The following is a 10,000-nucleotide window of genomic DNA, read 5'->3' on the forward strand; positions in this document are numbered from 1 at the left end:
TAATATTGAAGATTTAGATAATAATAACATAAATATAAAAATGGGGAAAAATAAAAAATCTATTAAAGAAATAATATATAATATATATTTATATATATATATATATATATATATATATATATATATATATATGTATGTATGTATGTATGTATGTATGTATGTATGTATGTATGTATGTATGTATGTATGTATGTATGTATGTATACTATGAAAATTGGTCCCCCCGTGAAATTTTTCTGGATCCGCTAGTAGTTTGTTTTCCTCTTTCAAGGAACAGAAACGACACGAACCAAATATTATTCGCCTAAAAGAAAAAATATAGAATTCAATAACCGATCAGTGTTATACCTCGATAACACTGAAGGGTGCGGAGTGGTGTACACATTTTTTTCAAACAAAGGGGAAAGCATTCGACAGCTCATTGCAAAATATGCGACGCATATTGCGTAAACAGAGGTGGGTGTTTGCGTTACAGTCATGTTTCAGTGTAAATATTCACGGTAATATTCGTTCTGAAGGGACGATAATGTTAAAGTTTTTTTTTATCAGTTTTTTTTTAGCAGATTTTTTTTCAGAGTATTTATATTATCCCCAAAGAGTTGGAGGTCCTTTCTAATACATTTGGAGACATGACTCCACTCCATAGGGGGGCAGTGCCGTCAGTGTACCTCACGGGTTGCACTGTAGTCATTACTAAAGGTTCCTTGCAAAGTCCCTTGGGCCCTTAGTTGCAACCCCTTTCATTCCTTTTACTGGACCTCCATTCTTATTATCTTTATTCCATCTTGCTATCCATCCTCTCCTAACAATTATGTCATAATGCAATTGCAAGGTTTTCCTCCTGTTACACCTTTCAAACCTACCTACTCTCAATTTCCTTTCCGGCGCTGAATGACCTCGTAGGTCCCATTGCTTGGCCTTCGGCCTAAACTCATATTCCATTCTATTCCTCAGCATTATGATCAAGAAAGGAACCGGATGTGTTTTGTTTTAAAGCGTTTGTTCCCAAGACAATCATAAATATCAAGATTTAATTTTGGCTTTTTTCCAGTTACTGAAGAAAACTGACTCCCTGTGAAATTTCTCCTAACCATGACCTTTGTTGTTGTGACACCAGATAATTCAATATTAAATCAATCAATTAATATTACATGGCTAAATCGTCCAAAGTGAACGAGTTAGCGAGTAGGTGGATGTTTATCAGAGTTCCCTTTAAGAAATCGTAGTGTAGAGTGTGAGGAAAGAATATGAGGGACAGTGGACTGTGAGAGCCCAGAATCTTTATTATAAATTAACAAAAGTCATCAGATTACCAACTAACTTCAGAAGAGATAAGGGCAGTTCTGTAAAGTTGCTGGATTATGTACGTGTTCTTGAAATTGCCTATGGAAATGCATAAACTTAGAACATTTTTCCAACAGAAACATTTTTATTGCCGTGTTGGGAACCACCAGAGTATTAATTTTCAGCGCCTTCAAGAAACGTGATGGCAATCAGAACAGATTTCGATCTGCACAAACAAGTAATTCGTAGAAAAGTGGCTACAATTCTAGATGATGCAGCCGTAGATATAGGCAAAGTAATTCGTAGAAAAGTGGTCACAATCTTAGGTGAAGCAGCCGTAGTTATAGGTAAAGAAACCACGTCACGATGACTGTCAAAGAATTGTAAGGCTTATGTGAAAATTCTTGGAACAACATGCGAATAAAATTGGTAAATTAAAGTTTAAGATTGCGCAGTTCTTGTACAGAATAGGAAGGAAACGCAAACGTATGATAACATATCAGCATCTAACTTTGCAACTTGTTAACCAAATCCAAAAAATGGAGAACAGATATATTTAAGAAATGCAAATCCAGTTCCGGAGTTTCATGCTTCCTCTTGAGAGTTGAGACGCTCCAGTGTCTCCACGCTCAAAAGGATTCTTGGCGCTCCGAAATACTCTTCGGATTTCTTGAATATATTTGTTCTCCATTTTTAAGATTTTGTTTTCCAAGATGCAAAAAGTTCGATACTGATCTGTTATCGTTGTGTAAACATAAAATAAAACATAAAAGAAGAGTTTGCGAGTCACCACACTGAAACGTGACTGCCTCAATTTTGAAGTATTGAACGAGTTATGTAATAACTAGGGCAACGTGACCGCGAGACAAGCAAGGGTTAAACGCCCTTGAGGGGGAAACCCGTCGGGAATTTGTGGCCTCATGGTCTGGCCCTTGGATCATTCGCCTTCGTCAGGGGCTGACGGAGACAGAGGACCACGCCTTAAAAAACTGATTCGAGTTAAAACCCTTAATAGTTAGGTCACTGGTAATAGTTACTGGTAATATGCTATAATGTTCAGCAGTTACCCCTGTTATTATTAGATTATCAAAGTCCTAACAACTAAGATGAAATGAGGAATATTAACATTGCAAGTCTATGAGCAATCCTTATAGGGTTAGTGCCGTCAGTGCATCTCACGTGGTGCACTGTAGGCATTACTGAATGGCGTCCCCAGCGTCCCTTACGGCCCACAGCTGCATCCACTTTTTAGAGTTTTACTTAACCACCATTCCACTTTCCTTTCTCAGATCTTGCTGTCCAACACCTCTAACTATTACGTCTTTGCAGCTGTGGGGTCTTCTCCCATTTCAACCTTCAGATCCTTGTACTTCATCTGCTTTATTTCCTCGATCTCTTTGTCTTGCTGTCCAACCTCTCCAACTTTCTCTTTTCGCTTTCTTGAGTGCTGAATGGCGGAAAGTACCCCAGTGCTTGGCTTGTCATAAACTTCATAAAATCAAAATAAGTCAGTGATCATACCTAGAATTTGCGAATCCTGAAGGCTCTCATTATGTTTATTGCGTATGTGTGCAGAATTATGTTTTCAAAATACCATTAACTATTCAAGCATTTTATCAGTAGTAATTTATTTTACTCATATAATTTACGAATCAAAAAGACGCATCAACTAGACCTTAAGAAACATCTCACACACATATAGTCAAACTTTTCGTAACTCGAAATTTGTTTTTTTTTTATTTTAGGGAAAAACAAAGACAGAGGGTTTTGCGCTCCGGATACTTGCACGATTGTAACACAAGCGGATTTTTCCGAAAAAAACAAAAGCAAAAAAAAAAAAACTTTCCGCTTCACTTTCATAAACTTTTCTTGTTGCGTTCGCTGCTCTCCTTAAAAAAAAAAAAAAAAAAAAAAATTTTTCCACCCTTTGAACTCTTTTCACCTCTTTTCATTTGAAGCTTTTATTTTTCCTTGTGGAAAAAAAATTGTTTTTCTTCCCAACGTTTTCTTTCTCCAATTGGAAGTTTTTTTTTGGCAGGTTTTTTGTCGATAGATACATCTCCCAGCGCTGCCTAGGTTCATGTTATCCATTGGTGCGTTTCTTCTGAAAATATTTCTTGTGATGCATAAACTTTAATAAAAGCTAAAAAGCTAATTACGAACCGTGGTCCATTCTCTGTATTAGCGCAAGGTAGCAGAAATAAATAAATGAGTGAATAAACAAATAAAAAAAAAATAAAATATATACATATATATATATATATATATATATATATATATATATATATATATATATATATATATATATATATATATATATATATATATATATATATATATATATATATATATATATATATAATTAAAGGATTGAAGTAAATGCAAGATGAAAATAAATGACCATGGAAAGAAATCATCAGATTTCGTGTTTAATATAAAGGTTTACTTTTAGCAAACCTTTGCGGTATGAACTCGCCGACACTGCCTGGGCCCACTGACGATGCAGGTCTCTCTCTCTCTCTCTCTCTCTCTCTCTCTCTCTCTCTCTCTCTCTCTCTCTCTCTCTCATATAGCTATCTATCTATCTATCTATCTCTATATGGGTAGATAGATAGATAAGTGTACTTACCTATTCCCTGTGTTTAAGAGAGGACTGTGTATAGTTAACATTGACCACAAAGCAACAAGTACTGAATTAATATATATGTACATACATATACATACGTACGCATATATAATGACACATATATATATATATATACATGTATATTTATTATATATATGTATGTATGTATATGTTAATTTTTTGTCACACATATATAATATATATATATATATATATATATATATATATATATATATATATATATATATATATATATACGAGATATATAATCAAATTATTTTATCTTACGTGGAAGCATAAACATTATCATATGCAGCGTTATTACCGCTGCTACAACGTAAAACATTTTCCTAGTTTTTGATGAAATTGCGACTGAAATTTTTTTTTTTTTTTTTTTTTTTTGTATTTAAATCCTCGTGAATTTTCCACACGAATTTAGTTGCTACTCACCGGTGATGAAGTCGAGACATGCAAACTCGCGCTCTTGATATATGCTTAACACGGATTAGGTAAATATTGAAGAGAGGTAGATTGCAAGAGTTGAAATTACTTTTTATGAAAGAATAGTAGGAGTATGTCGTGGGTAAAGAAAGAAGCAAAGAAAATAAAAAAAGAAATGAGAGCAGTTAGGGATTTAATGATGGATCATTTTTATTAGAACGGGCAGATTTGAGGAAAGCTCGAAAAAATTAACGCATATACATATACTGTATATATACTGTATATATATATATATATATATATATATATATATATATATATATATATATATATATATTATATATATATATATGTATGTATGTATGTATGTATATATATATATATATATATATATATATATATATATATATATATATATATATATATATATATATATGTATATACTGTATATATCATACACACAGGTATAAGAAGAGACAAAGTGAGGAATTGCCGAAATATTAATATAGTGCTCTGTTATCTATATGTATGCGAGGAAAGTATTAAGAAAACATATTATTATGAGAAAGGGGAATAACAGAGAAAGAATATAAGGATAATATTTTTTCCTAATTTCTGTACGTCAGTCCGTGTTCCTGGGGCTAGGTGAATACACGATGCTCCCTTCCCATTGGTTTTTGCGTATAAAAGATGGTAAGTGGACTTTCTTCGGAAAACAAGTAACTTGGTCTTTCAGAACATTTTATTTTTAATTTTTGTTGGCGTGTATAATATAGAATCTAACAAGAAAATACTTAATGGAGGAGTCCCTTGTGTGTGCTGTGAGGAAAAAGTTTAAAGGCTAGTAAGTAAATTACCCCCCCCCCACCCCCACCCTCCTCCTCCTCCTCCTCCTCCTCCTCCTCCTCCTCCTCCTCCTCCTCCTCCTCCTCCTCCTCCTCCTCCTCCTCCTCCTCCTCCAACCATGTCTTTCCTTTCCTTGTTAAATATGTGTGATGTGAAATGAACTATGACCCAACTGGACTTATTCAAATGTTGTTAATGTTATGTAACGTATCATGCTCCCTGATGTATTAAACAGAGTAATTATTATATTATTTTAATTTATCAAGCACGATTTAATTCAGAATAGTAGTAATACTTACAAAGATACTGTAAAAATGACGTTAATTATATATTTTCAATATATTCGTTGCCTTACTGACGTTCTTTTCTTTATTTCATAATAAAAATCGAAAACCTTTTTTTCAACCTTGTTATTAACATAGCCACCGTTATTAATTACCTCACCAGGTAACCACATACGCACCATCACAAGCTTCACAGCCCCCAATAAATTATACACAGTATTTCCATAGATCCCCCTACTAGGGGCCGTAGTGACACAGCCATTAACGCGGAAAGAAAAATAAGGAATTTCCATCAGGAAATGTCGTAAGGGTCGTTTTATCGCCCAAAGCCTGGTGTTGATGGATCTTAAGGCCTTCCCGCACGGTAGATTGCATGACTGCACTAGTTTAGATTGAACGCTATGCCCTAGCTGCCTGCCTCTCTCTCTCTCTCTCTCTCTCTCTCTCTCTCTCTCTCTCTCTCTCTCTCTCTCTCTCTCTCTCTCTGTTACTTTACCCTTCTGTTTTCTGCATGTGTAGGGATATCTATCTATCTATCTATCTATATATATATATATATATATATATATATATATATATATATATATATATATATATATATATATATATATATGAGTGTGATTGTGTACAACTTTGACAAATATACACATATCTTTGTTTCTTTACCACATTAATTTATTTGTTTGTTTTAATTGTTTATCCATATTTTCTTTGTGCCAAATATAGTTAAGGTAATGGGTTTTACAGATTTATTTGTATCGTCAAGCTGAGATTTATATAACATACATGCATACATACATATATATATATATATATATATATATATATATATATATATATATATATATATATGTTTATATATATTTGTGTGTATATATATATATATATGTATATTTATATACATTTATATATATTTATATATATATATATATATGTGTGTGTATGTATGTATCTCTTTGTGTTCGTATGTTAAATAGGCAACGTCCACATACTGTTCCCGTTGAAGGTGAAAGCTTGTACAGTACTGTACATGTAGTCTCCATAGTTTGCAATAATTTTCTTTGTCGTCTGACAGACGACTGCATTCTTTTCTGGCGATGAGAAAAATGAGAATTTAATAGTTAAATGACTGACGGGGATTACATTTTTCCTCTCTCTCCTCTCTCTCTTCTCTCTCTCTCTCTTCAAAACATTCCGAAGCTGAGGCTGAATGATACTGAACAAACAGTTTTCATGCCACTGAAATTTTGTCCAAATTTTTTATTCTCTCTCTCTCTCTCTCTCTCTCTCTCTCTCTCTCTTCTCATCCCAAAACATTCCGAAGCTGAGGATGAAAGATAGCAAAACAGTATTCATCCCAATGAAATTTTTCCAAGCTTTCTTATTTCTCTCTCTCTCTCTCTCTCTCTCTCTCTCTCTCTCTCTCTCTCTCTCTCTCTCTCTCTCTCTCTCTTCAAAACATTCCGAAGCTGAGGCTGAATGATACTGAACAAAGTTTTCATGCCAATGAAATTTTGTCCAAATTTTTTCTCTCTCTCTCTCTCTCTCTCTCTCTCTCTCTCTCTCTCTCTCTCTCTCTCTCTCAAAACATTCCGAAGCTGAGGCTGAAAGATAGCAAAACAGTATTCATCCCAATGAAATTTTTTCCAAGATTTCTTATTTATTCTCTCTCTCTCTCTCTCTCTCTCTCTCTCTCTCTCTCTCTCTCTCTCTCTCTCTCTCTCTCTCTCTCTCTCTCTCTCTCTCTCTCTTCGTAAATCGATAAATCAGTTTGTTTCAGTGTAGGCAGTAATTATAAGATTTTTCATGACAACTTCTAATTATACCAGATGCGAAGGATATTACCCAGTATATTATTAAGGGATTTTGTTTTCCGCCATTTTTCTGTAACGGCATCTAGATGAATCTAGGTTTTTTCTTCAACCAACGAAGTTTGCAAAAGAAGCCGCGTTTTTACCCGGCTGTGCGTATGTTTGTATAAAGATAATATCTCAAGAACAGATCAACGAATTTTAATGCTTCCAGAATACATACGCATTGGATGACGTGACGATGAGTTGAAGACTTGATGATTAATATATATTTTATTAATTAATATCAATTTAGCCTTTGAGAGTGAAAACAGGTGATACAACATCGTAGATTTTGTATCTCTATCTATATCTATAGCAATAAGAATTTTCCAGTGTTCATTGCTGGTATGAGTTCATTTGTTCACAGTTAAGTGGCCTTCCAAGATTTACTTGATAATCTCATAATGGAGTTTATTATTATTATTATTATTATTATTATTATTATTCACTGTAATTTATTAACTACAGAAGATTTTCAATGAAACATTGCCCGATATGATTTACTGCATTGGAAAACTGAAATTAAAGTGGTGTTATACTTGAAACATAATCTTCTTAGTAGCGATTGAAATGATGTCGTAATTATCATTGCAGGAAAACGTTTCCCTAAATATTCCGAACGTTTTTATGCGAAGAATATCCTGCATAATGTTGAAAATATCCCTGTGCTTATTATCCACTGTAATCACGGCATTGTAACAGATGATATTCTCAAGAAAAAAAAAAAAGCAAAATTATCAGATTAATTCTGTAACACGAAAAAGTGTCATAATTGTTCGTACCGTTACAATAGCTTTCTAAAACAGGGAGGTAATACTCTTACAACGATCCAGGGGAATATTCCATTCAGATAATAGACCAAAACATTACCGGGGAAATGTTTTGATTCCATGGTTCAAGAAGTCCTGGAGGACTGGAACGTTTCAGCTTAAAGTGAGATGGCGTCTCTGCACCGATTCTCGTTTTTCTGCAGTCGTGAGTTTGCTTTGATTTGCCCGTTGGGTTTATTTTAGTGTGAAGTGTTTTGTGTGTGTTTGCAGTTGTTTGTATGCGACTGGAAGTGTTTGTTTTTGTTTTGTGTACACTTGTACGTACTTTCTTTTTTACTCTTTATATGAACATTTTCTCTCTCTCTCTCTCTCTCTCTCTCTCTCTCTCTCTCTCTCTCTCTCTCTCTCTCTCTGAGTACATTTATATGTTATATATATATATATATATATATATATATATATATATATATATATATATATATATATATATATATATATAGATAGATAGATAGATAGATACATATATACACATATATTTATATATATAAACAAAAAATAGTCTTGAGTAAATGTATATTAAAAAGAGGATTTCTACGCGTCACTGCAGAGGAAGCTTACTTTTTAATGTGTATTTTTCAAGATACACTACCTTTATTATTTTCTATTAAAAATATTTTCCCGGTTTATGTGAGGGAACTATCAACGCATTTAAAAATCCTTTTAAAATCCAGCATAGTTTTATTTCTATGGCTTTTTTAATGGATTTTTATTACTTTTATTAGCGGATCTGGTCGAAAGCTTGTAGTGTTATTTTGTAAAGCCAGCATTTTATTTACAAGAGTTCCTCGTGTACACGTACCATATGACTCTCTCTCTCTCTCTCTCTCTCTCTCTCTCTCTCTCTCTCTCTCTCTCTCTCTCTCTGCTCGACTGGTTATTGGTTTAACCATATGTTCCAATGGCATCTCTCTGTGTTGGTTATATAACGAATTTTCCTGGGAAATCTTACCTATTCATTCCTAGTACGGGGATAGTGCCGTCAGCGCACCTTTTGCGGTGTACTGTTTGCATTACATAAGGTTCTTTGCAGCATCCCTTCCGGCCCTAGCTGCAACGCCTTTCATTCTTATTACTGTACCTCCGTTCATATTCTCTTTATTCCATATTCCTTTCCAGCCTTTCCTAACAGTTGAGACTTATTGCAACTGCGAGGTTTTCCTCCTGTTACACCTTTCAGACCTTTTTACTGTCAGTTTCCTTTTCAGCGCTGAATGAACTCATAGGTCCCAGCGCTTGGCCTTTGGCCTAAATTCTTTATGCAGTATTCTATTAATTATTTATTTTTCGTGTAAATACGTTCGTTATTAACATGTTTTGAGGTCGATGACTGAAAGTATGAATTGAGATTTTTCTTTTTTTCTTTATATCTCCAGATGAAAACCCTTATGGACAGAGTCATCAGAGGGATCCAAAGGAAATTAAGTCTGCTGAGAAAGGTAAGTTATACGAAAAGGTGATAAATAAGTAAATAAATAATTACGGAATAGAAAATAAAACCGATACACCTGACATTCAGGAGACGTCAGCAGAAAGAACACGAATGAATTTGCTCCTCGACTAAATATTTGGAGATTAGAAGATTCCAGAGCTACACTTCGCTTACTATTCCACGTTTCAGTTGTAGCCAAGATAATATTCCTTCTAGATCTTAAGGACTATGTCATTTTAGTTTTCTGAAAAGAAAACTATTGTGCCGGCTTTGTCTGTCCGTCCGCACTTTTTCTCTCCGCCCTCAGATCTTAAAAACTACTGAGGCTAGAGGGCTGCAAATTGGTATGTTGATCATCCACCCTTCAATCATCAAACATACCAAATTCCAGCCCTCTAGCCTCAGTA

This window comes from Macrobrachium rosenbergii, chromosome 26 (genome assembly GCF_040412425.1).
Source record: "Macrobrachium rosenbergii isolate ZJJX-2024 chromosome 26, ASM4041242v1, whole genome shotgun sequence".
Classification (NCBI taxonomy): Eukaryota; Metazoa; Arthropoda; class Malacostraca; order Decapoda; family Palaemonidae; genus Macrobrachium; species Macrobrachium rosenbergii.